The sequence below is a fragment of the Hibiscus syriacus genome, unplaced genomic scaffold (assembly GCF_006381635.1).
Source record: "Hibiscus syriacus cultivar Baekdansim isolate YM2019G1 unplaced genomic scaffold, ASM638163v2 tig00113725_pilon, whole genome shotgun sequence".
Lineage (NCBI taxonomy): Eukaryota > Viridiplantae > Streptophyta > Magnoliopsida > Malvales > Malvaceae > Hibiscus > Hibiscus syriacus.
The window spans coordinates 1,865,561-1,893,451 of record NW_024063471.1 but is presented as its reverse complement, the minus strand read 5'-3'; the positions used below and the strand labels follow the sequence as shown (position 1 = coordinate 1,893,451).

The 27,891-nt window shown below is 33.8% G+C and overlaps 1 pseudogene; it reads left to right on the top strand.

Moving 5' to 3' along the window:
- The first annotated feature begins 229 nt into the window (after nucleotides 1-229).
- Nucleotides 230-26,575, top strand: LOC120187395 (annotated as a pseudogene).
- Nucleotides 26,576-27,891: the final 1,316 nt, after the last annotated feature.

The following is a 27,891-nucleotide window of genomic DNA, read 5'->3' as shown; positions in this document are numbered from 1 at the left end:
TAGCCACTTTGGTGGTTCTGTGTGACATTTTAATCATTTGGAATTTGGTTTGGAACAGATTAGGGTATTATATTTAGTGATATTAGAGTGTTAGTTTCAGTCATTTTTAGGACCCGTGGGTTAGAGTTATTAGGTGTCAATGAAGTACATGTCTCTAGAGTGTCAAGCGTACTTAAATGTCTGAAAATGTTGAAGTTGACTCATTTCTCTCTATAGAAACTTGCAGGTTATGACTGGTGATCCCGCCTATAGTCAGGAGGGTTGTGAGAAAAGTCATGCCTCTCTAGCTGGGGATATGGGAGATGATTTTGTTCCCGACTCCAAGGATGAGTATCTCGGAGGAGGCAAGGATAGACGAAGATATTTTCTTTTGAGACCTCACGCTGGCGTTGAGGCATATAGTTAGGGCTATCCCTAGACTACCCACTACACCCGCCCCATCTGCTCCACTCTCGGTAGCCTCACAAGAGTCCACCTATCGAGAGACTCCGCTAATACAAGACCACTGACTTTCTGGGCTCTGGTGATGACGATTATATGGTTTCTAACCAGTGGCTCCGCAAAACCCTTCACACATTAAACCAACTTTATCTTACCCTTGAGGGTAACTTAGAGTGCATCATTTCCTTACTAAATGGTGATGTGATAGACCGGTGGGAACCATGGAGTTGGCGTTGGAGCTTCAATAACCAATTCAGGAGATTTTTTGTTGAAGTTTCTAATGAAGTACATCGTAGAGACCTATACAGGCAACCTAAAAAACTGATTTCTGCATTTGACTCAGGGTGACCGCTCCATTTATGAGTATACGATGGAGTTCTTATGCTTGAGCCGCTATGTATTGGAGCTAGTGTCGATGGAGGAGCACTACTGAAGACAGTTCAAGGAGGGACTGCATATCAATATTCTGACTCACCTAGTTACCAATCCACCCAGAGTATTCGCAGAGCTAACCCATCAGATCAAGGCCTTTGAGTGAATCCTTAGTAGGGATAGACAAAGAGACTTTCTTTCGAGACCTCACACAGGCATTGAGACTTGTAGTTAGGGTTATCCCTAGAGTACCCGCTACACCCACCCCATTTGCTCCACCCCTGGTAGCCTCGCAAGAGTCCCCTGTCGAGAGACTCCGCTAATATAAGACCACTGACTTTCTGGGTTCTGGTGATGACGATTCTATGATTGTTGACCAGTGGATCCACGAGAGCCTTCGCACCTTAAAATAACTTCATGTTACCCCTGAGGGTAACTTAGAGTGCATCACTGCCTTACTGAAGGATGATGCAATAGACTGGTGGAAAACCATCGAGTTGGTGTTGGAGCTTGAACGACCAATTTAGGGTCTTTTTTGTCAGAGTTTTGTGCGAAGTACATCGGCGAGTCCATACCGATGATCTAATAGACCAATTTTTTTATTTAACTCAGGGTGACCACTCCGTTTATGAGTATGAGATTGAGTTCTTATGTTTAAGCTTCTATGCATCGGAGCTAGTTTCGACGGAGAAGCACCACTATAGGAGGTTTAATAAAGGCCTCCATATCGACATTCTAACTCTCTAGTTGACGATCCAACAAAGTATTCACAGATCTAACCTATTAAACCAAGGCCATTGAGTGAGTCCTAAGTAGGGATAGACGAAGAGACTTTCTTTTGAAACCTCAAACAGGCATTGAGGCATATAGTTAGGGCTATCCCTATAGTACCCACTACTCCTACACAATCTACTCTACCCTCGATAGCCTCAGAAGAATCCCTTTCCGAGGGACTCCGCCACTACAAGACCACCGACCTTTTGGGTTATAGTGATAAAGATCCTGTGGCTGCTGACCAGTGGCTCCGTGAGACCATTCACACCTTGAAACAACTTCATCTTACCCGTGAGGGTAACTTAGAGTGGATCACTGCCTTGATGAAGAGTGTTGCGATAGATTGATGGAAAACTGTAGAGTTGGCGTTAGAGCTTGAATGTCCAGTTTGGAAGCTTTTTTTTCCCAGAGTTTCGAGTGAAGTACATCGGTGAGACCCATACCGATGACTTGAGAGATCGATTTCTACATTTGACTCAGAGTGACTGCTATATTTATGGGTATGAGAGCGAAAACTTATGCTTAAGTCGTTATGCACCAGAGCTAGTATCGATGGAGGAGCACCACTACAGGAGGTTTGAGAAGGGCCTCCATATCGGCATTTTAACTCACCAAGTTACCAATCCACCCAGAGTATTCACTAAGCTAACCCATTAGACCAAGGATATTGAGTGAGTACTAAGTAGGAGGGCTCGACTTTTGAGTGGCCTTGTGGGATAGAGCCGTAGAGCCCAAACACTATTGGATTATCTCATACTTCAGCTAAGAGAGCCAAAGACTCCTAAGGTTCATGGAGACCTTCATCTTCTCAGAGGTTGAGATAGGGCTCAATTCATATGCACGGATCAAAAGGTCGTACGAGGCCACTAACTTTAGAATATATAGCAAACAACGATGATTTAGACAGTACCATGCCCCCAACTGACAAGTAATATGGTAGGAAAACTCAAGGGAATGCCATAGATCTTTCAAATTGTGTTATTTGAGCACCTTATCAAAGACTACCCTGAGGCATAAAGTGTGGCATCACCAAATATCTAGAGATTAGCTCAGACTGTTTAAAGGGGTTGAGGATCCTATCAAAGAGGAGGTAGTTCAGCTTCTGGACAATAGAGTAGAGGTACCGCCAGATCCATAGTTGGTCTTGAGGCTAAGGTTACCTCCCGTCAGTACACAACCAGAGCTTAGGAGGACTGTGAAACTACTGATGTCATCTTAGGTATCTTTACAGTTTTTTATATTCCTATCATTGCTTTGGTAGACCCGGTGTCAACACAATCCTATATTTGTTGTGACCTTACCCGAGAAAGTGGTATCCTAGCTGAGGACTTAGAAGTCAAGGTTTGAGCTTCGAGTCCTCTAGGACTAGATGTGTTTGTGGATAAGGTCCATCGTTGGTGCCCTGTAGAGATTCAAGGACAAGCCTTCCCAGCTAACTTAACGGAACTACCATTTTGAGAGTTTGATGTAATCCTTGGGATAGATTAGTTATATCAGCATGATGCAATCCTAGGATGTAAGACTAGACAACTTAAACTTCGTAAGTCAAATGGCACCAATATTTTAGTGGCTAGCAAAGAGATCAATTACACCTCAAGTATTGTTTCAGCTTTAGAGGCCCATAGATTGATAAGCACGGGTTGTGAGGCATTTTTAGCTCACGTGGTCGACACTCATGTTCTAAGTATAGTTTTAGAGGAGGTTTGTGTAGTTAGAGATTTTTATGATATTTTTCCAGAGAAGTTATCGGGTTTATTAATTGATAGGAAACTAGAGTTTTGCATTGAAGTTTTACCAAGTTTGGCTCCAGTGTCTATTACTTCCTACCACATAGCACTGACAGAGTTAAAAGAGCTTAAGGCTCAAATCCAAGAACTTCTAGATCTAGGATTCATCCTACCAAGCATATCATCTTAGGGAGCACCAATCTTGTTCGTAAAGAATGATGATTTGATGAAATTGTGTATTAATTACCGTCAATTGAATAAGCTAACTGTGAAGAACCAATATATGCTTTCGAGGATTGACAATTTGTTTGACCAACTTAATGGAGCTAGAATGTTCTTTAAAATCAATTTGAGGTCGAGGTACTACCAGCTGAAAGTTAAAGAGGCCAACATAGCGAAAATATCATTTAGAACAAAATATGGTTACTATAAGTTCCTATTGAGGCCTTTCGGTCTCACCAATGCCCCATTTTCATTCATGGACTTTATGAATGAGATATTTCATTAGTACCTAGATCAATTCATAGTTTTATTCATCGATGGCATCTTGGTGTACTCGCACTCAGAGAATAAGCATGACTATCACCTCCATAAAGTACTACAGACTTTGAGGGAGCATCAGTTGTATGCCAAGTTCAGTAAGTGTGAGTTTTGGATATCAGAGGTATCATTCTTGGGTCATGTAGTATCCACCAAGGGTATCTGAGTTGACCCTATAAAGATTCAAGTTATTTTTGAGTGGGAGCCACAGCGGATTGTGTTTGAGGTGCGTAGTTTTCTAGGACTCGCTAGATACTATCATCAGTTCATTAAAAGGTTTTCCATGATTATCTCTCTGATGACTAAACCACTGCAAAAGGGAGTACCATTTGTATGGGACGATGAATGTCAACGAAGCTTCGAGAGACTAAAAGAGATTTTGACTCAAGCACTAGTGTTGACTCAACTGGAGTCGGGTAAGGACTGCATCGTGTTTAGTGATGCTTCCCTGAATGGATTGGGTTGAATGTTGATATAAGAAGGTAAAGTAGTTGTGTATGTGTCCCGACAACTTAAACTACATGAACGCAACTACCCTACTCATGATTTGGAGCATGTTGCTATAATATTTTTCTTGAAGATTTGGAGACACGATCTATTTGGAGAGAAGTGATATATCTTCACTAACCACAAGAGTTTGAGTTATTTGATCATGCAAAAGGAGTTGAATATGAGACAACGAAGTTAGGTATATTTATTCAAGGATTATGACTGTGTGATCGACTACTATCTAGGTAAGGCAAATGTAGTGGTTGATGCCTTGAGTCAAAAGACAATATCTGACCTTTGAGCCTTGCTTGTGCACTTGACCTTGACCGAGATGGTTAGCTACTAGTAGAGTTACAAGTTGAACCCAAATTGGTTAAGGAGGTAAAGGAATTTAAGAGGACCAACCACCACTTGTTAGCAAACATTGAACAAACCCGTCATGGTGAAGCGCCTGATTTTACGCTAAAGGATGACTATGTGTTATACTTCAATGGACGGTTGAGTCTTCTGTCGATCAATGAGTTACGCGACAAGATCCTTGGTGAGGTGCACTATAGTCTATTTTTTATCCATCTATGAGGGAACAAGATGTATCAATACCTTCATCAATTGTATTTGTGGCCATGTATAAATAAGGAAATACCCAAGTTCTTGTCGAGATGCTTGGCTTATCAGTAAGTTAAAGAAGAACATTAGGTTCCATCAAGGTTGCTTCAGTCTATCCAAATTTTGAAGTGGAAATAAGATAGAGTGGCTATGGATTTCGTGAATGGGTTACCAATGACACAAAAAAAGGTCGACGCAATCTTAGCAGTGATAGATTGATTAACCAGGTTCACTTATTTTCTGCCGATTTGCATGGATTTCACCCTTGAGAGATTGGCTCTACTATATATTCAGGATATAGTGAGACTGCATGGAGTAATTGCTCAGGAAGAATAATCCTGAGGTATAGAATAATGAATGTCAGGATACTCTAGATATTATCAAGAAATACATGTTTAATGCCCTTATACTTGTAGCACCAGCATCTGGCAGGCAACTAATTCTCTACTTAACGGTTTTCGAGAATTCAATGGGTTGCGTGCTAGGATAACATGGCAAGTCAAGAAAAAAAGGAAAAAGCCATATATTACCTAAGCAAAAAGTTTATCGATTGCAAGACTCGATACCCACCGATTCAAAAGTTGTATTGTGCCTTAGTTTGGGCAACCCGGAGACTCAGGTAGTACATGTTATACCATACCAAATGGTTGATATCGAGGATGGATCTCTTAAATTTTTTGATAAAGTCTCATTCTCTGACCAGCAGACTGGATAGATTTTAGATGTTGTTGTCTAAATTTGATATTGTCTAAGTGAGCCAAAAGGTAATAAAAGGGAATGTCATAGCTGATTTTCTTACAAGTCATGCCTCGGAAGATTACGAGTCTCTAAACTTCAATTTCCCAGATGAGGGTTTGATGTGTTTTTCTACCAAAGAAGAAAGCATCGGGACTAACAAATCTTGGAAAATATAATTTGATGGAGCCTCCAACGCTTTAGGAAAAGGAATTGAGGCAATATTGATTTCCCTAGAAGAGATCTACTATCCTTTCACAAGTATATTAGAATTCTTTTACACCAAAAACATGATAGAATATGAAACATGCATTATGGGGTTAAAAGTAGCCATTGAAAGAAAGGTCAAAACACTTAAAGTATATGGAGATTCCTCATTAGTAGTGTACCAACTAAGGGGAGAATATGAGACGAATGACCCGAATCTAGTTGAATATCAAAATTTGGTCTTTGAACTTCTGAAAGAATTTAAGGATTTCACATCCAGATATCTCCCCCAAGAAGACAATCAAATGGCTGATGCTTAGGTACATTGGCTGCAATATTTAAAGCTAATAACAAGACAAACATGATGCAATTAAGGATGCAAGTATATGAGACCTCGACTCATTATTATCTTCTAGAAGAAGATATGGATGATCATCCATGGTATCATGATATCTTACAGTATATGAGATACCAGACATATCCCCCTGGCACATATAAAGAATGGCAGCTAGGTACTTTCTTGATAGAGAGGTCTTATACAGAAGGGGCAGTGACCAAGTTTTATTGAGTTGTGTAACTTACAAATAAACAAAAAATGTAATGGAAGATGTGCATGGTGGAGCATGTGGAACACATGCAAATGGTTTATCTATGGCCAGGAAAATCATGAGATATGGATACTATTGGGCCACGATGCATACAAATTGCATCAATTATATAAGAAGGTGCCATAAATGCCAGATATATGCAGATAAAATTCAAGCAGCACCCTCGTCTTTGCATGTTATGAGCTCACCTTATCCATTTTCCATGTGGGGTATGGACATCATTGGGTAATCACACCAAAAGCTTTAAATGGGCATCAATTCATCTTAGTGGCAATCGATTAATTCACAAAGTAGGTAGAGGATGCTTCCTATTCCAGTATCACGAGATCTACAGTTTACAAGTTCATAAAAAGAGAAATTATTTGTCGATATGGATTACTAGAAAGAATCATCATATATAATTCTACTAATATGAATAACAAGATGATGGATGAGCTTTGTGCGCAGTTAAAGATAAAACATGCCAATTTCGTGACCTACCGCCCGAAAATGAATTGGGTAGTAGAAGCAAAGAGCAAAAACATCAAAAGGATCATTACAAGACTTAAGAAACTTATAGAGATTGACATGAGAAATTATCCTTTACTCTATATGGATATAGGATGACCGTGCATAGATCGATAGGGACAACACCCTTCTCTCTGGTATATGGAACAGAGGCAGTTGTACCCATTGAGGTTGAAATTCCATCACTGTGAGTCTTGAAAGAAGTAGAGTTAGATGAGGCAAAATGGGCTCAGTCTCGTATTGATCAACTGAATCTTATTGAAGAGAAAAGGTTGAAAGCTATATATCATGGGTAAATGTACCAAAAGAGGATGATGAGAACCCATGAAATGAAAGTACGCCCAAGAGAGTTTTGAGAGGGGGACTAGTAATTAAAAATATTTTACCAATCTATAAAGATTTATGCAGGAAATGGATGCCCAATTGGGAGGGGTCATACGTTGTCAAAAAGGACTTCTTCGTAGGAGCATTGATTTTGGCAGAAATGGATGGAAGAGCGCTGAGAAACCCAATAAATTTAGACTCTGTCAAGAAATATTATGCCTAAGAAATAAAAAGAAGAAAAAATAAAAATAAAATAAAATGAGGGGTTCAAGGTGAAAACCCAGAAATGGCGTCTTGAAACCAAGGGAAGGATTTTAGTTGAAAACCTGAAAAGATGGCTCAAATGCATTTTAATGTTGGGGCATCCTACAAATAAACCCTCTCAAAAGACTATTAGTTTATGAAAGACTTTACATATGCAAATAGCTCCGCTACCTTGAGATCTCCCAAACAAAGGATCACCTCGAGATGTCAAATTAACTGATTCAGGAAAATTTGTACTAGAATTCATTATGACATATTCTTTTTGCTTCCAGAATCTCTATTCAATTCTTTCGATTTCCATGACTTTTGTAAAATTTATATTTCGTCAATGAATTTCATGATTATGATTTCAATCTTCAAATCATTCATTTCTGCGTGTCACAAACAACCTAATATAATTTGAATTTTAAATGAGTAATTTCTCAGTATTACTTTTAAATTAACCTTTAAAATATTGGGAATCCAAGGTAGTTCACTAGGTTGATATTTACACTCATTGAAGCAAATGGTTGACAAAGGGCGAGTAAATAATGAAAAGGTGATGACTCATTTCGTTCCCAGGCATGTTTCCTATTGCTCTAGGGCAGAGGCGCTCATAGACTTTTGGGAGATCAATCTTTCAGGATTATGAATCAAACAAGGAGTCAGCGAAGAAAAAGACTCAAAGATGATAAAAAGGAAAAAAAGGCTTACGAGACCTTAAAACTTAAAAAACAAAAAAATCACATCATGCATATTCAAGAATTTGCAAAATATGAGCATACACATTCATCTTGCATCAAGTTTTGAATGTCTGAAAGAAATTCATGGAGTCAATAAAGATTTCATGAGGAAAAAAATCAATCCATATTTCCTTTCACCATTGAAGGAAATAGATCGCAACGAAATTAATGAGCATTTGGTCATTACCTCCGGGTGCTTTAAATACAAATCACTGAAATATGATAATATTTTGCATGTTTAGAACTCTTTAAAGTGAAAATAAACCAATCAACATATCGAGTGAAGAGTTCATAATGAGAAGAACTCATCCGATAGAGGGAGAGGAAGTTCATAATGAAAAGAACTTGTTCAACCTTTGCTCGATTCATGACATTTTGAATAAGCGACACCTCACTTAAGGGATTATCATTTCCAATAGAGAGTTCATAATGATAAGAACTCATCTGATAGAGGGAGAGAAAGTTCACAATGAAAAGAACTTGTTCAACCTTTGCTCGATTCACCACATTTTGAATCAGCGACGGCTCACTTAAGGGATTAATATTTCTAATAGAGAGTTCATAATGAGAAGAACTCATCTGATAGAGGGAGAGGAAGTTCATAATGAAAAGAACTTATTCAACCTTCTCTCGATTCACCGTATTTTGAATCAGCGATGCCTCACTTGAGGGATTAACATTTCCAATAAAGAGTTTATAATGAGAATAACTCATCTATAGACGAAGATGAAGTTCATAATGAGAAGAACTTGTTCAACCTTTGCATAATTCACGGTACTTTAAATCAGCGACGCCTCACTTGAGGGATTAACATTTCTAATGGGGAGTTCATAATGAGAAGAACTCATCCAATAGAGGGAGAGGAAGTTCATAATGAGAAGAACTTGTTCAACCTTAGCTCGATTCACCGCATTTTGAATCAGTGACACCTCACTTAAGGGATTAACATTTCCAATGGAGAGTTCATAATTAGAAGAACTCATCCGATAAAGGAAGAAGAAGTTCATAATGAGAAGAATTTGTTCGACCTTTGCTCGATTCATCGCATATGGAGTTGAATCAGTGATGTCTCACTTGAGGGATTAACATTTTCAATGGAGAGTTCATAATAAGAGGAACTCATCCAATAGAGGGAAAAAAAGTTCATAATGAGAAGAAATTGTTTGACCTTTGCTCGATTCATCATCGTAAATGGAGTTGAATCAGCGACGCCTCACTTGAGGAATTAACATTTCCAATGGAGAGTTCATAATGAAAAAAACTCATCTGATAGACGGAGAAAAAGTTCATAATGAGAATGACTTGTTCAACCTTTGCTCGATTCATCGCATTTGGAGTTGAATCAGTGATGCCTCACTCGGGGGACCAATATTTCTAGTAGAGAGCTCGAAATGAGAAGAATCCACGGCTTGAAGAACATATGTTGAGCCAAAAATGTCACCTTATATCTTTTCTTCATTCTCATTCCACATCGATAAGCAAATAAGGGCAGTTGTAATCGCCATTTTTCCCTACATACCCTATTTACAACACTCAAACAAGCCTCAAGCCCAACCTAACCAACCCCAAATAAAACCCAACCTAAAACCCAAAGCAACCCTAAATTTAAACTCAAACTAAACCTAGACCCAGAACCCAAATATGCCCTAACTGAACCCCAAACTAAACCCAAATCTAGAGCCCAAACCAAGACCCGACTCGGGGCCCAAACCAAGCCCAACCCTAACTTAAACCTAACCCTAAGGTAGCCACCCAAATCCCCCTATCAACAGCTACCATTTTCTGCCCCAATATCAGAGGGATTCCATGCATCCCACCACCACCCAGCTGCTCCACACTCCGCTCAACTACAGCAGAGACAACAAACAACAAAACAAAAATGTAATAATTTGTTTTTCTGTGTAAATGGGTATAAAACCCCAAACATCAAACATGTAAAGCTCTCAATTTTTCATCCATACAGAAGCAATAAATAGTTCCAAGGTTATATTTTTCTTTTTTCTTTTTTTATTTCGAGTAGTATAAAAATTTTTCTTGTTAAGTTTCGAATATCAACAATAACATAAAACATTTTCTAGTTTTCAAAAAAATAGTAAGAAAAATCTTCTAATTTTCGAATAATAATAAAAAATGTTTTTTTAGATTTTGAAAAAGTAGTAAACAACAAAAAAATGGAACGGATCTTTAGTTTTAGAATCGCTGAAAGGAAAAAATGTGAAAAAATGTTTTATGTTCGGAAAACCAACAACCAAGCCATTTTCACAGTAAAACACAAAGAAATAAAAAGAAAAGGTTAGATCTGAGTTTACCTGAGTCGTGAGAGGCTTCATCGGAGGTTGTCGGAGTTAGGGGAAACCAAAAAGTCTAGAGGGATTTTCGAGGTCTTTTAAGAGTGTTTTTTTGTATTTTTATCCCTAAATAAGGGCCTAGGCTAGTAGATCTAGGTTTTTAGGTCTTTTAAGGGTAGTTTGGGTATTTCAACCAGCGCATGTGGCAGCCACGGCGGCCGACAATGGATCGGTCGAGGGAGAGAGAAGAGAGCGTTTTATCTTTTTTTTGGCTTTTCTATTAAAATTTAAAAAAAAAAAGTTTGTATTTATAGAAAGAATTTAGGGGGAAATCACGCCTGTGTCCTCCTACTTTAAGCGTGTTTTTACAAACTAGTCACATGTATGGATTAAAATTGATATTTACCCATTTCCATGTATGCTTTATATTTTTTGGTAAATTTGTTGTTTAGTCCCTCTAACTTTAGCATGTTTTTGCATTTTGGTCATCTTTGAGGACTGAAACTATTATTTTCCCTTTTCTTTGCATGTTATATAATATTTAGGTTATTTATTGTTAAGTCCCTATATGTTTAGCATGTTTTTACACTTCGTTCATATGTAGTGCCTTTTTAAATTTTTTTTAATTTATCTGGACTAATTTTATAAATTTCCCATTTTAGTTTAATTTATTATTTTAGGCTTAAATAATACGGATAATTAACTTTTAGTCCATGTAACTTCCGCATATTTTTGCATTTAGGTTCCTAAACTATTTTTTTATTTTTTTATTTAGCCATTAAAATTTATTTTGTTTTAATTTAGCCCTCATCATATGTTTAATTTATATTTTTTAGCTTGGTAATTTGATATTTATGCAATTTGATCCTTGTATTCATGCTTATTTTATTTTATTTTTTAAGTTTTTGTTTGTTTTTTTATCTTAATTTACTTAATTAGGTTTATTGATTGTTTTAATATTTCATAGTTTTTTTATTAGCTGGTCTTTTAGATTTCGTCCTTATATTAGGTGGATAAATCAAATCGGACCTAGAATTAAGATGGCACCCTAGTTTTTAATTAGGGAGCAGTTCGAGTCGAGTTTTCGCATAAGATGCCCAATTACTCGAGTCGATTGCTCGAATTTTAAAAAAATAATTTATATTTTCTAAAAAACTCTATTTTAATTTAATCATTTTTAGGTTAATTTAGATAATTATTAGGATTTTTATTTGTTAATTAGTCCATAAACTTTAGGATTATTTATTTAGGCCCCCAAACTTCTAGTCTCTTAGAACTCAGTATTTTAGATCTTTGCCCTTTAGTCCTTAAAACTCCAATTAGACCTTTAAGATTAACATAATCAAATAGGTTAAATAGAGCCTCCACTTTTATCTAGATTTCAATATAGTTCTCTTAATTTAGGGAATAATTCGAGTCGGCCCTAACCTAAATGCTCAAGGGACCATCTCAGTTATTCGATTCAATAATTGATTAAAAATTGAATAGGATTAATATTAGAACCTACATTTCTAGGTTTGTGCCTTTAGGTTCTTTATTTCTCATAATTTGACACTTTATGATAGAGAGTCTTAGTTTACCCTTAGCTTAATTAGGATGAATAAAAATTTGTTTGATTTCAGTTTATTTTAAACCTAAGGCAATGTTTACTTATTAGGAAATTAATAGTATATCTCCCACAAGTATGGTCAGGGTGTGACTACTGGTGATTCCCGAAATAGGTCGACATCTTTTTCAAAACCACATCATGATTTCTAAAATATCGAGGCAATATTCGGCTATTGGGCACAATAGTTGATCTCTCGCATTCATGCTAGGGGTGAATACTAACGGCCTTAATAAATGAATACCCTTTTCAACTTTGCATCTGTAATGATTTTTAAATTAAATACAGTTCGAACTCAAAATTGTCGATTCTAAATATAGGGTAATCAACTAGGTACCAATTTTTGGGCGCTTGTGGGGCTCTAATCCTTCCCCACGTGTAACCGACTCCTGAACCTAATTTCTAGATTTTCGTAGACATTAAAACTTGGTATTTTGATTAAAAAATGTTTTATTAAAATCACTCGGTTTTTATGGTGTCCCAATCGCACCTTAAATGATTGGTGGCGACTCCTCACATTTCAAAATTCTTTTCGAAGAAAAACCCCCAAGTTAGTACTGGTTCTTTCCTCGCCTTGGCGAAAAACGATTTTGACAGAGAGTTGTCAGTTACATCAACCTCTTCTAAGTCTTTCATCTCAAATTTAGTGGAAAAGAAATTTCTAGTTTTATTAATGGATTCAATGTTAGTATCGAATATTGATCATGTCATCAACATATAAACTTATGATGATACAGTCAGTCACAAACATTTTTTGAATACGCAAAACCTTCCATTTCATTAACAATAAAACCAAAAATCATAATAGTTTTGTGAAATTTCTTGTACCACTACTTTAGAGCTTGTTTAAGGACACAAAGTGACTTTTTACGTCCACACACTTCACCTTCCATACTAAGTGCTTCAAAACATGGTAGTTTCTCCATATAGATCTCTTCATCTAGATCTCTATCCGAAAATGCGGTCTTTACATGTTCATAAAACTTATGAATAGACGTTATCGTAAACAAGTATAGATCGTGAAGATTTTCGTGACAGGAGAGTATGTTTCAAAGAAATCTATACCAAACTTCGAAGTGAACCTTTTGACTATTAATTTTTCCTTATATCTTTAGATTGGCCCATCTAGTCTAAGTTTCTCTATGAAAATCCATTTAGCATTGATCGGTCTAAATACTCTATGCAAATCAACCAACTCTCACATGTGATTAGGCATTATTGGCTCTAGTTCATCATTTATTGTAATTTTCTATAAACTATTATTAATAGAACTTATAGCTACATCATACGAATTTGGATTCTCGTCTAATAAGAAAGCCAGAGCTATAGGAATAGAAATTGAGTATATATCACTTATTTCAAAAATAAAGAAAGTTAAAAATATGGACCAAAAGTAGTAGCTACCCTTTGTCTTTTACTTCTTCTAGGCTTTAATTCTATCTCTAGAGTTTCTTCAGCAGGAATTGAAAAAGTTGAGGCACAATTTTTTACTTGTGTTTCAACACTTAATCTAGATTTGTTAAAAGAAAAGTATCTTCAAAGAACACATCATCTCTAGATTCAAAAATGGAGTATTCATGTAGAAACATGAATCTATATACGATATTATTTGAAGCATACCCGATAAACACTAAATTAATTATTTTAAGACTGATGGTAGGCTTCTTAAAATCATACAAACCTACTTTTGCTAGATACCCCATAGTTTTAGGTATTACAAATTAGGTACATAAATTTTCCATAATTCATATGGGTTACAATCTAATTTTTTATGAGTTACTCGATTTAATATGTGATCTGCAGAAAGAATGGCTTCCCCCACATGATATCGGATTACCCAAAACCTAATAATAATGAATTTATCATATCCTTTAAAGTTTTGCTTTTCCTCTCAATTATGCCATTTTGTTAAAGAAAATAGGGAGCATAAATCTCATGAATTATATCATTTTTCTCACAAACCTCTTTAAGAAAATAAGACTCGTATTCACAACCTCTATCGGATCTAAGCCATGTTATTCTCATATCAAGTTAATTATCAACTTTTACCTTATAAATAAGAAAGAATTTCTCAACTTATCTTTAGTTTTAAGGATATATACCTTTGCATATCTTGAAAAGTTATCTACAAAGTTTAAGTAGTAGTGTTTACCTCCCTTACTCTCAAATTTTCTAAAGTTTGCTAGATTAGTATGAATGAGTTCTAACAGTTCAGTCTTTCTCTAAGAAACAATTTTAAAGGAATGTCTAACATACTTGGTTTCTACAAAAATTTCATATTTGTTAAATCTATCCTCGTATAGACTAGGAAGTATATTCATTTTAATAAGTTTTTTAAGAGAATTCACATGAACTAATCTAGCATGCATATATTTAGAGTCTCAACAATATAAGCATAAGTAGTGGTTTTATTACTTTCATTAAACTGGGTTTGATTACAAATGAACTTCAGTTTAAAAAACCTTTCCCTACATAATCATCATTATGGGAAAGTATGAATTTATATACTTTAAAAACTATTTTTAATGTTTGCCTTATTTAGTAACCCACCACTAATCGTGGTAGGGGATGGCAGTGTATTGATGAACGTTGCTCATAGTTGAGGAATCAAGCCTAAGAATCTAAACTCAATCAAAGAACGAGATTTAATATGGATTATATAGTTGTTATAATTTAGAGTTTTGAATGGGGAAGAAAGTTGCTAGAAAATTAAGATAAGAACACAAGATTAAGATTAAGACAATAAAAATTAAGACAATGAAGATAAATGAAAGACAGAGAATATAGACAAAGATGTTGATTGAACAAAGATAGAAATACTTAGCCAAAATTAGGGTTTTGGTGGTGATGGGTGATAATGGTGATTTGATGATGATGATTGATAGATAGTTTTCCTACGAACATCAAGGACAATCGATTCTAATCAGCCCTCCTAGTCGCAATTAAGAGGAAAATTGAAGTGTAAAGATCTCCCACATGAAGAACTTGAAAGAACTTAATGATGAAGAATGCTTCAAAGGCACAAGGTAATCAGCACTTGCAAAAATGAATTCTCATTGTATTATTAATAAAAAAAATATGATTTACAATGGTGAATGGAGCCTCATTTATATAAGGTGAAGGGTTTCATGAATCTAAGTAATTACTAAATAAATTAATAATAAACTAAAGTTAATGTTTTGATTTTATCTTAATTTTTAATAAAATAATAATAAATTAAAGATAATGTTTTAACTCTATCTTAATTCATAAGAGAATAATAAATTTATTCCTAAAAGATAATGCATCATCCTATATTAAATTATATTACAAATAATCAATAAAAATATTAATAATTCGTAATATTTACAAAATCATGTATTAATCACGTATAGGAATTTCTACATGTGGTATCTTCACTAAAATGGACGTATCTTGAGTTCTCGACATTGGATTGACGTGCTTCGAGTATCGTTGGAAAGCTATAAGACAACAAGTCGTATCTCCAGAAGACATATCAACCAAATAACACCCATATACCATTCAAAAACTTGTCATAATTCTTCTCTATTCTGGTCTCATTTTCCATGTCTTGGGTATGTGGATCAATTGGAAGAGATAGTCAATCTTCCTTTGATGTGAGCCTTGCAGTGCATGTATTATCCTCCTTATCTTAAAAAATATTTAACATTAAAAGGAGAAACATTAGAACCTTTAAGTGATTTTATCACATTATACTTACCGAATAGATATGCTTTTAATATTTGAGACTTTTTTCTTCTAATAGGTTCAATTAGAAACATTAGTCCAAAGAAGAATGCATTTTTATCACTATATATTTTGGAGCATGTATCATTCCCCCTTTTTAAAAGGATTCTTCCATGAATCTGAAAATCCAAAAGAAAGACAATTAGATTTATTGGAAGGAATGTTTGTAAAACACTACCCGGATCAATTTGATGTGTCTTTATGCTCTTTAGTATAAGTTTCTTCCTTGTTGGAGCTGATTTTTTGTTATCTTGAAATCTTCTTTTGCACACAAGTCTTGTAATCCAGTGTTTATGTTGAAATTCAACATGGCGCCTACTATTGTTGGCTATGTTCGTGATTGATTCATATGTTCTCTTCATGATTTTACTTATGTGTGGCAGGAAATAGTGTTTAAAAACCATGGGAAATGGTTCATTAAAATAATCCATGAAGCCTCCTAAGTGTGGTTCAAGAACTAATAATTCTCGTGAGAAGTTTTGTGGAATGCAAAACTTGTTTTGTTAAAAAGGAAACCCGTCTCGGTCATTCAACCACTTAAAGGATTTTTGGTTAGTATGGATGACAATTTCAAGAGTCTTAACCTATACAAAAGAGAAAAATTATGTTAGAATATCATTAAAATGAGTAACAATATACTTGCCTTTAGAGTTTTGTAAGTCGTGATTTTTCACTAAAATGACACAATGATTACAGCTTTTTAGTGGTAACTCGTCAGGTGGGTCACCTAACACCATTCGAAAACTTTGTAAAAGAGGAACAAACATACTAAGCAAGTTAATATTATTGTTAGAAATCAAAACCAGTGGTTGTCTAAAGTGGACAAGAATGCAAGGCTCTTTGTGAAGAAGGTTCTTTATCAATTCGTTTTTGCTCACATATGTATTTTGAATCACTCTTTTATTCACACAATTAGGTTCACTCACCTCCTATGGGTTATTATTCTTTTGGATTTTGTAACTAATGGCCTTTTTTTATTTTTTGCCTTTTTTATTGACTTTTTTGTGTTTCCCCGCCCTCCTTACAAAATGTCTTCACTTAATTTTTAGGTGTATCTTTTTTTCCAATGATTGAAGATTGACATATTCTATTATAATGATGCTAGCATCGTATTCATCGTGTTAGTGTATGATTCATTATTCGCGACAAAAGGTGGAGTAAAAGAAAAAATTGATTGGTTTGAATTAACTTGATATTGTTCTCTGAATTTAAACTTCCTTTGAATTTTTCCCTTAATTGTAATTGCTTTCTTCAATGTGTTTTCAAGACTTTCATAATCATGTAGGTCAAGAAGATCAACGATGTTCGGATTCAAGTCGATGAAAAATTTGTTCATTGTATATTCGTCTTCTTCATGTATGTCTGCATAATTCATTAAGGATGTCATCTCCTTGTAGTAGTCTTCCATTAAGATTTGACAGTTCCGTAGTCTTTGAAGTTTTTATTTAACTTCATGGATGTAGTGTGTCAAAAGAAAACATTTTCGCATGACTTGTTTCTTCCCATAAACCGATTGTTTGTATCCTTCTTTCTTTAATAGTTTTCTGTGTTTGTATCCACCATATGAGTCCATAATCTGAAAATTCTGTCACTATTAAAAGTACATATTCTTCTGGAGAACAGTCGTGGCATGAAAACATAAGGTTAACTTTTCTTTCCTATTCGATGTAATCGTTTGGGTCATAGTCTCCTTTGAATGGTGGGATTGCGAACTTCGGTTTACAAAGATTTCTGGAATTAGAAGCCTAGGTTTTCCGCATCTTGGTTACATTAGGTTTTGTAGAGCTTTTTCTTGTTGAATGTCAGTATGACGATATTTTTGTTGTCATCTTTTGATGTTCAAATTAGTCATTTAAGTTGTTAGCATAGCTTTTTGTTGTTATTAAATGGTATTAAGCACATCTATTTGTCGATTAATAGTAGACATGAGGCCTCACATTGTCTCGAAAAATCCATCTTCTTTTATCATCCTAAAAAGTCACAACTCTCAAAAGAATCAAATAAACAAGAAACCTCACAATTCACTCCAAGGAAGTAATACACCGAGAGGAAAGTTAGTTGATCTTGTACTCTTTGAAACTCCCTTACCAAGAAGTCTTTCAATATTCTTGTTAAAGTTCAATCTCTAATAAAGATAAAAAGAAATACTTAGAAACTTCAAGATATCAAACAAATGTAGGACTCCAATTGAACGAGAATGCAATGAAGAAGAAGTATGCAAACTCTTTTAGTCATATTAACACAAGAAAAAATGTGTTAAATGATGTAAAGGAACAAGAAAGGAAGAACAAAAGAACCTAAATCAATAAGAATAAAAAAAGTTAGAAAATCAAACTCAAAAAAACTAGAAACACTAGATCAACTTGAGAAACATGTTTGAAAAGGTTTTTGATGTCCAAAGGACCTAAAATTTTATGTGGAGTTCAATCGTTGAGTGCAGAATCAATCTATAAAATTTTATCCCAAAAATACCTTCAGTAGTATCTTGTACAAATTCTTGAATAGATGAACCCTAATTCTATCAATATTTCTTAATAAACACATTTGGATGGTTTTTGGTGTTCAAATGACCTGATTTTTTACTATAAGTTGATCTTGTGATAAGTAATATGCCTATAAAATTTCAACTCAAAAGTTCTTCAGTATAATTTTATGTAATTTTTTTCAACAAAAAACCCTAAATCTACTAAAAATTTGAATAACACTTTTGAGGGGTATCTTGTTATCTCTTTGACATAAATTATATACTGGAGATAACTCTTAGGATGAAGAATGTACCTGAAAAAATTAGCTCCAAATTGCTTCGTTTGCGTTTCTTGGGATTTTTTTGGCTTTTCTCTTTCTTTTGTCTTTTTATCCTTTTTTCTTTTCGATGAAAAACAACAAACTAACACGAATGAATTGAAAAAAAAATTAAAATAATGTAAAAAGAACCTGAAAATAATTAATCACTGAGAACTAGCTTTGTTGGGGTACCTTGAAGTTGATGTGCAAAAGAACAAACAACATTGCTTGTTTTTCTCCAAGAATCGATACAAATTTAAGACTAATTCATAGTGGATGGTAGTAGAGTGATAAATGTTGCTCAAAGTTGATGAATCAATCCTATTGATCTTTACTCAAACAAAGAACGAGATGGGATATGAATTAGATTGTTGTTGCAATCTAGGGTTTTGAATGCGGAAAATAGTTTCTAGAAAATTAAGATAAGAACACAAGATCAAGATTAGGACAATGAAGATTAAGAAAATGAAGATAAAGTATATAAACAAAGACGACGAATGAATAGAGATAGAAATTCTTAGCTAAAATTAGGGTTTTGGTGGTGATGGGTGATAATGGTGATTTGACGATGATGATGGTAGTGGTGATTGATATATATTTGTCCTACAAACCCTCCTAGCTGAAATTGACTAGGAAAACTCGATAATCAGCTCTAACCAACCCTCATAACAGTAATGAAAAGCAAAATCAGAGTGTGAAGATGTCCCTCACAAAGAACTTAAAAGAACTTAATGATGAAAAATTCTTCGAATGCATAAGGTAATCAACACTTGCAAAAATGAACTCTCATTATATTATTAATCAAAGAAATATGATTTACAATGGTGAATGGAGCCTCCTTTATATAGGGTGACGAGTTCCATGAATCTAAGTGACTACTGAATAAAATAATAATAAACTAAAGTTAATCTTTTGATTATATCTCAATTCCTAATAAAATAAAAATAAACTAAAGATAATATTTTAACTCTATCTTAATTCCTAATAAAATAATAAATCTAATCCTAAAAGATAATGCATCATCCTATATTAAATTATATTACAAATAATCAATAAAAATATCGATAATTCATATTACTTACAAAATCTACGCGTATTAATCACGTATAAGAATTTCTACATGTTATATATTCATTAAAATTGATGTAACTTGAGTTCGTGACATTATATTGACGCATTTCAAGTATCGTTTGAAAGCTAAGAGACAATCGGTCATATCTCAAGAAGACATGTTGACCAAATAACACTTGGATCTCATTCAAAAAGTCCTCGCAAGTCTGCTACTGTTATGGTCTTCTTTTCCAAGGCTTGGCTGTGTGGATCAATTGGAAGAGATAGTGCATCTTTTTTTAATGTGACCCTTGTGGTGCATGTATCATCCTCGCTCTCTTAAAAAAAGATTTGTCCTCGAATCTAAAACATCAAAGGGAGAAACGTTAAAACCTTTGAATGATTTTATCATATTATACTTACTAAATAGATATGTTGTTTTGAATCTTCAAGTAGAAACATTAGTCCAAAGAAGAATGCATTGTCATCATTATGGATTCTAGAGCATGTATCAAATAAGATTTCTACGTAGGACAAGTATATACAGAATATTATTCAAAGCTAAAATTTTACCAGAGGTCAGATTTCGTAAAACCTTCTCTTTGCCTAGCACTTCAGAGTTGCTACAGTTTCTCATATTAAATTGTTCATTGTTCTTCACATCCTCGAACTAGGTATATAACTCCCATTTAGCATAGAAATGCCTTAAAGCATCTGTGTCTACAATCCACTCAGCATTGTTTTCCACCTGATTGAATTCAAAAACCACCGCTAGGGGTGTGCAAAATAATCCAATCCGATCGGTTCAATCGTTGATCTATTGATCCGATCCAAAAATTTAGATATTCGATCCGTTTTTTAATTTTTGGATAATTTGGATTGGATATCCAAAAAAAATTAGATAATCAAATCAGATACAGATCGAGTAAATTCTACTTTCAAATTATCCAAAAACCCGATTAAAATTGGGCCTTCAAATTATAGTATAGCTCAATAAATAATTAATCTATTAACCCAACCCTTAATTTTAATTTTCTAAAGTTCTCATCTCGTCATCCTGTTCCACACAGTAGCTTTGCTAGTTTTGATATAATTTCTTTATATATTACGTGTTAAATCTACTTATTTCCTTACACATTGCTTAATAAATCTGCTTTACTAGTATATGTACATAGCTAATGCGAAAACTAAGAGAGCGAAAGTAAGGGACTGAAGCGTTATAGATGTTGGGGTTTACCACTATCATTTGGGAGAACATTATCAATGAAATTGAACACAATGACTAGTGAAAGCATATTATGTTCGGATCAGATGTTCGGATCAGATATTCGGATATCCGATTTGAGAATTTGAATATCCAAAAATACAAATATCTAGTTTTTTCATATCGTATACGAATCACAATGTTAATGATCTAAATTTTTGGATATCCGAAATTTTGAATCGGATACTATGCAATATCCGAAAATGCACACCCCTAACCACTGTTGTTGTGATCTCGTCAGTATTATTGACAACGTTCAATTGTGGTTTGTTCTCATTCTATCAGTCTGATCGTTGTTGATATTGGTAGGCTTTGTGTCCGACCTATCTACATACATAACAGTTGAAGGGCTTTGATGGAACCTTATCCTTCACATGCTTCTTCAAGTTGATAGTCTTCTGGGTTTTGACCTTCTGATTCTGACCACCTCGCCTTTTGAACTTATTAAACTTGGACGCTGAGATAGACTCATATTAGTCTTAAAAGATAGATTATTAGAAGAATTGAACTTGTCCTTTAAGTCAATTAACTTTCTCTATCTTCATGTGGCTCACTACTCTTCAATATTGAACACCCTCTTTCTCTGTTTTAGAAAGTTACATTAGTCGGATTAAGATTTGGGCAGCTTTTCAATGATGACATTTACTTGTAGAACTTCGCACATCTTTATATGTCGGAGACCAGCTTCTTATAATCATGGACCTCATCCATGATTGACTCGTCGTAGGACATCTAGAATTTGAACCATTGTAGACCACATACTTCTTTATACTGGCATTATCGGCTTTATATGTCTTCTCTAGTGTTTCTCAAATGCACTTTGCACTATTTTCTTTTAGAAACATGTCGGAAAAGTTTATTCAAGTTATGACTCTAGAGAAAACCACATATCATTGTTGTCATTTTCGTACTTATCAATGGACGCTTGAGCATGAGAAGAAATAACTACAGGCTGAACAACTTCACTTATAAGGTAAGAATGGCATCACCGCCAACAACATTGAAAGCCGCATCTAAGGATGATGGGGTCAACGGTGACTGGGGCAACAACTTGAGCAACACATAGTCAAGATTATATTGCTAAAAAAATATAAGTATCGGTTGGGACCAACTTCGATAATTGTTCTCACCGATTGCATCAAACTCGGACAAATTTGAAACAAGCTTTGACCCGAGATTTGATATTTTGTAGTATTGAAATTGTTTCAAAATTGTTGGAAATATACTACAAAATCAAACTGTTAGCGGTGAATGGAAAACAAGAAACAAATAATTGTATCATGGTAAGAACCAGTGCTTTAGAAACAATTTTGCTTTGATGTGTGTAATCGTTGTAGTAGGCGGTTGTCCTCCGAGTTTAACACGATATCTCCAAATAATCATACACTTGAAGATCGGAGTGGACAACCATGGTAGTACTCTTCTCTTAACACCGACAACATGAAACGAAAGACTTTGTAAAAGTATTTAAGAGGATAGAGAGCTTTGAAAAGCAAGATGAGAATGTTCTGCGTGAATTGAAAAGTTGACAACGGTATTCTATTTATAGGCTTGAATTATGGTTAAAATCATTCAATTAAAATATAATATAAATTATTATTTTAATTTCTATAATTAATAACTGATAATTTACTGAAATATATCAGATGTAGCTGGCTGAATTTGGACTCAAACCTGTCTAGATTCAAATGATAAAATAGTTGTTAAAATTGTTTGTCAAATGGCTATAAATCAATCCTCCAAAATCGTTGATTTATAATCAAGATTTAATTTGATATATGTTGTTATAAACAATTGTATCTAACCTCTAAAATGTCTCGATACATTATGTAGAATATCAAGTCTATCTTACATAAATAAATAGTTGTTACAGCTATTACATTATAGTAAATAAATTCCTTAAATAACTCCAACCAATAGAAAATACAATCGGCAAATTATACGTAAAAAATAATTTACTTAATATATTGATAATACGTATACACTTTATCAGTTATTCACAAGATTCCAATACTCAACTCTCTCGACTCTTCTAACTTTGCACTGTATCAATTATTTATTCTTATTATCAAAATTAAAAAACTTTCATTCGAATTCTTTTATAAGACTTATTTTGGGAAAGAGAGTAATTATCTCATATCAAGTAATATCATACAACTGGTCTCATATTTATTTTACTCGTTAGGAAGTTCGATATAAAACCAAACAATCAATGAATTGTTGTGACAGCAATTGTTACATAACTATTATCCTTTTCCAAAAAAAAGTATATTAAAATGCAAATACTTTAAAAGTACAATAATTTTTTGTCTTATTCGAGCGTCACCAAAATCTTAAGAAGAGTACTGCATTTATATATATGAATTGAAATTCATTTATACAGATTTATAATTATTGGATGGGTAAAAATATATGGATAATATTAACTCCTTATTTTTTTCAAAGTGAATATCTTAACATTTCGTATTGTTAATTTCAACATTTAATTTCTCTCATCCAATAATTCTAAAAAGGTATAAAATTGAGTTTTACACTATATGTAAATGAATCCCGCCCATATATAGGTGTCTGTGTGTGTATATATATATATGCTAGGATCCAATTACATAGTGCAAAACTAAAAAAAATTACACCTTTTAGGATCGTTGGATGAGGGAAAATCAAAGCTTGAGATTAATAGTATGAAATAAAAAGATATTCACAGGAAAAAAAAAAACAATGAGTTAATCTTAATCTTTGATTTCCACTCATCAAACGATCTTGAAATGGTGTAAAACTAAAAGTTTTACATTAGGTGTAAGTAGATCCTAACCCTATATATATATATATATATATATATATATATATATATATATATGTTCCACTTACACAATGTAAAACCAGTAAGTTTTATACTAATTTATAATCATTTAGATTTAAAGAAATGGTTTAGATTTCATTAAAATTTATAACACATAAATAAATATTTCTTTAACTCATGATAAAACAATATCTTTTTTATCGCAAGATCCCAAAGCCTTAAACCCTAACCCTAAAATAAAAAAAATATATATTATTTTATTGTGAGTTAAAAAATATTTATTTATGTATTATAAATTTTAATTAAATATAAGTCATTTATTCATTTGAATTTAATAGCTATAAATTAATGTAAAATTTATTAGTTTTACATAGTGTAAGTTAATCATAACTTATATATATATATGTAGGAGTAGGATCCAATTACATTATAAAACTAAAAAGTTTTATACTTTTGATGATAATTGGATGAGAGAAAATCAAAGGTTGAGATTAACAGTAAGAAATGAAAATCTATTCACAGAAAAAAAAAAACAAATAGCAATGTTAACATTTGATTTTCCACCGTCTAAAGATCCTGAAAAAGTATAAAACTTTTAATTTTACTCTGGACATAAGTGAAATCTAACCCCTCCCACCACCACACACACATATATATATATATATAATTAAGTTTTGATCTAATGTGAATTTAGATTTGAAAGCGTTGTAAATATTTTGATATTATAATTGTTAAATTTTAACTGGTTGGTTAAATCAAAATAAATTATTTGACAAATTAGATTGACGGGATAAAATTAAAAGTTATATATAGATCATTATGAACCGTTAAGAAACCAAAAACATGAATAAACAACGTAGATTTAATCAGTTGAATCAACTTTTTAAATTTTGATGTTATTTTACAGAACTTGTATTCATTTATATTGGATTGATAATTCATCTACTTAAAACTGATTAAATCGGTTGAATTGAGATTCATTGACTTAACTTATTTGATCATTTATCCAACTTTATAATATTGTTTAATATTGTATAAAGATAATCATATCATTCGCTTATAAATGAGTTTATTAAAATGAAATTAAGTATATGCTTTTCTTGATCTTAAACATAGGCAACGGAATATTGATTTCTGGGAATTAGGTTGGCTAAGTTGGAAAGTATATTTCGTTAATTTTACATTTAAGAATGAAATATTTTTAAATAGTCTAGATGAATATAAGATAATATATATTTAAAATATTTTTAATATATTTACAATTTATATGTCTTGTAAATATAATTGTTCATTATCGTTGAAGTCATTTGATAGGTAAAAATGCAATGATTACATGAATGGCATTGGAGCCACTTTATTATATATTACAATAGACATTTGCTTTATGTATTAACGATAAACAGCACCACACGTGGACTCTGAATCAAGGACGATCTCTCCCAACTTTATTTTAAAGAGATTATGGACACTAGTTTAGAATTATGTATAATTATTGTAATTTCAAAAGCACTCAATTTCGAAGGTGGTCACCTACAGATCATGTCGAAAACAAGTTTTTTGGGATCCAAAAAAAACACGATCATGGAAGGTGAAAACGGGATCCCAGCCTCAAAATTCCCTCTAAAGCTTCTACAAAAGCAACAACAACAACAACAACCGGAGACAAGCCCGGAGCCGCCACCAAAGAAAGCTCAACCTAAGCGGAGCTCAACCAAGGACCGCCTCACCAAGGTGGAAGGCCGAGGGCGTCGCACCCGTATGCCTGCCATCTGTGCCGCTAGGGTTTTCCAGCTCACGAGAGAGCTCGGCCACAAATCGGACGGCGAAACCATTGAATGGCTGCTTCAGCAAGCTGACCAGCGGTTTTTTCCGCTACTGGAACAGGTACTATCCCTGCAAATTTTTCATCCCTTAATCTCTCTCTCAAACGTTCAGGCTCCAGTTTGTCCACTTCACACTCGAGGAACGTTTATTTCAATCCCAATTTCGTTGCACAACAATTGAGGAATGCGGTTGACGATGGCTCGGCTGCGGCGGAGGATATTGGTTCAGGGAATAAGACGAGGGCCGAACACCGAGAATCGTCGCAAAATCAAGTTGGGAACTACTTGATACAATCAACAACCGGCCCGATTCCGGCGCGTCAAATCCGGTCCCGTCATCTTTTCGGACATTGGGAAATCCTAGCAACCAAGTCATCAGCGGGAGTGGAGTTGCTGATCCTATGTGGACATTTCCTTCAACTGATAATACTAATATGTATAGGACCACTCTGTCTAGTGGGGTGCATTTTATGAATTTTGCTTCTTCGATATCTCTCTTTCCCGGACAACAGTTGGGTTCGGGTATCAGTCCGTCCGGTTCAGTTATCGACACTCATCTAAGCATGCTCACGGCACTAAACACGTATAGGCCAATTTCCGGCACGAACGTTTCGGGACCTACGACCACCGGATCACATCAAGTGTTATACCATGGTGAAGAGTATAAGCATGATTCAGCTAGCTAGTGTATGCCCTTTACAGCAAATTACAAGTTTATGGCTTGATCATGCTTTATTCCCCACCCCTACAAATAATATAATTGAGTATGATATTCGATTTTGTGTGAGTAATGAGAAACTAATTAATTAGGGCTTGATAAGAGAGACTTTATAATATTATCAGTAAGCATATATTATTCAGGCCTTTTTTTAATACCAAATGTTATCATTAGTACTGTTGAAGTGTTAATATTAAGGCTATTCAATTGATATCTCTTCACACTCTATACATTGTGCTCTCAAGTAGTGCGTAAATTCAAGCACTGGCAGGAGCATTCGTGATCATTGGTACCAATTCGTTTTCGTCCTCAAATTTTATAAGTTCATATTCCTTTAATATATTATAAATTTGTCCTCATAACATAAAATTTTTACGTTCTTCCGTGCTCTCTAGTACTTAATTAATCTTAATTTTCGGAGAAAAAGTTGGTGAAAGACAATAATGGACTCGACTAAAAGTTTATATTCATATATATATTTTATATTTTTCTATTCATAATATGTTTTCTAAACCTAAAATTTTTATAAGTCCCTTAACACAAAATTATGATTTTGTCCCTAGTGAGAAGTGCATTATATCTCAAGTGTTTTGTGAGAGAAGTAATCGAATAAGAGGAAAAAGGACTAAGAGAGAAGTGTTTTGGTGACATCATCTGCTGGAGAACACAATGGCATGGTGATTAGAGCGGCGGTGGTCATCGGAAAAAGAGAGAACGTTGAGAGTTTTTTTAGAAGGGTTTATAAAATGAATCAAAAAGGACCTGTGTATAAACTGAAAAATGAAAAATGAAAAAGACCTTTAAAATGTCACTACTAGAAACTATTAACTCAATTTTATTTTGTCCTTTGAATTAAAAATTTTGTCAATTAGGTCATTAAACTTTCAATTTAGTTTCAATAAACTATTGACTGGTAATTGTTAATTGAATGATTGACGTGAAAGTTAAATAAATTTATATAAAAATACATTTGGTTCTCATTATTTATACATTTTATTAATTTGATCAAAATTAAAACCATATTTGGTTATCTATATTTACACATTCAATTAATATAATCTTAATTTTAATTATAAATAATTTATTAAATTTAATTCTCTAATTAAATGATGCATACGTCAGTATCTTATTAATGAAAAATTAAGAAAGGGGAATTGGATTCGAATCATTGTGTTAGGCACATCAAACCACTAAACCAAGTTCAATACTTGGTTCATGGTTGACAATATGTTATAGGGATAATGACACCAATGCTCCATGTACTTTTCCAAATTTGCTAATGTGTTACATGTACTTTCCAAATATTCAGTGTGCTCCATGAGACTAACATCATAAACTATAGACATCAGAGGGACATGTAGCTCCCTTATGTTGTCACTTTTCTCATAAAATTACTTGGATTTTAAAATAATTTGAAATCATGGGAATTCAAATCATGATGATTCAATTTTAGTGGGTTTAACTTTTTATCGAACCACATATTTGATATATAATT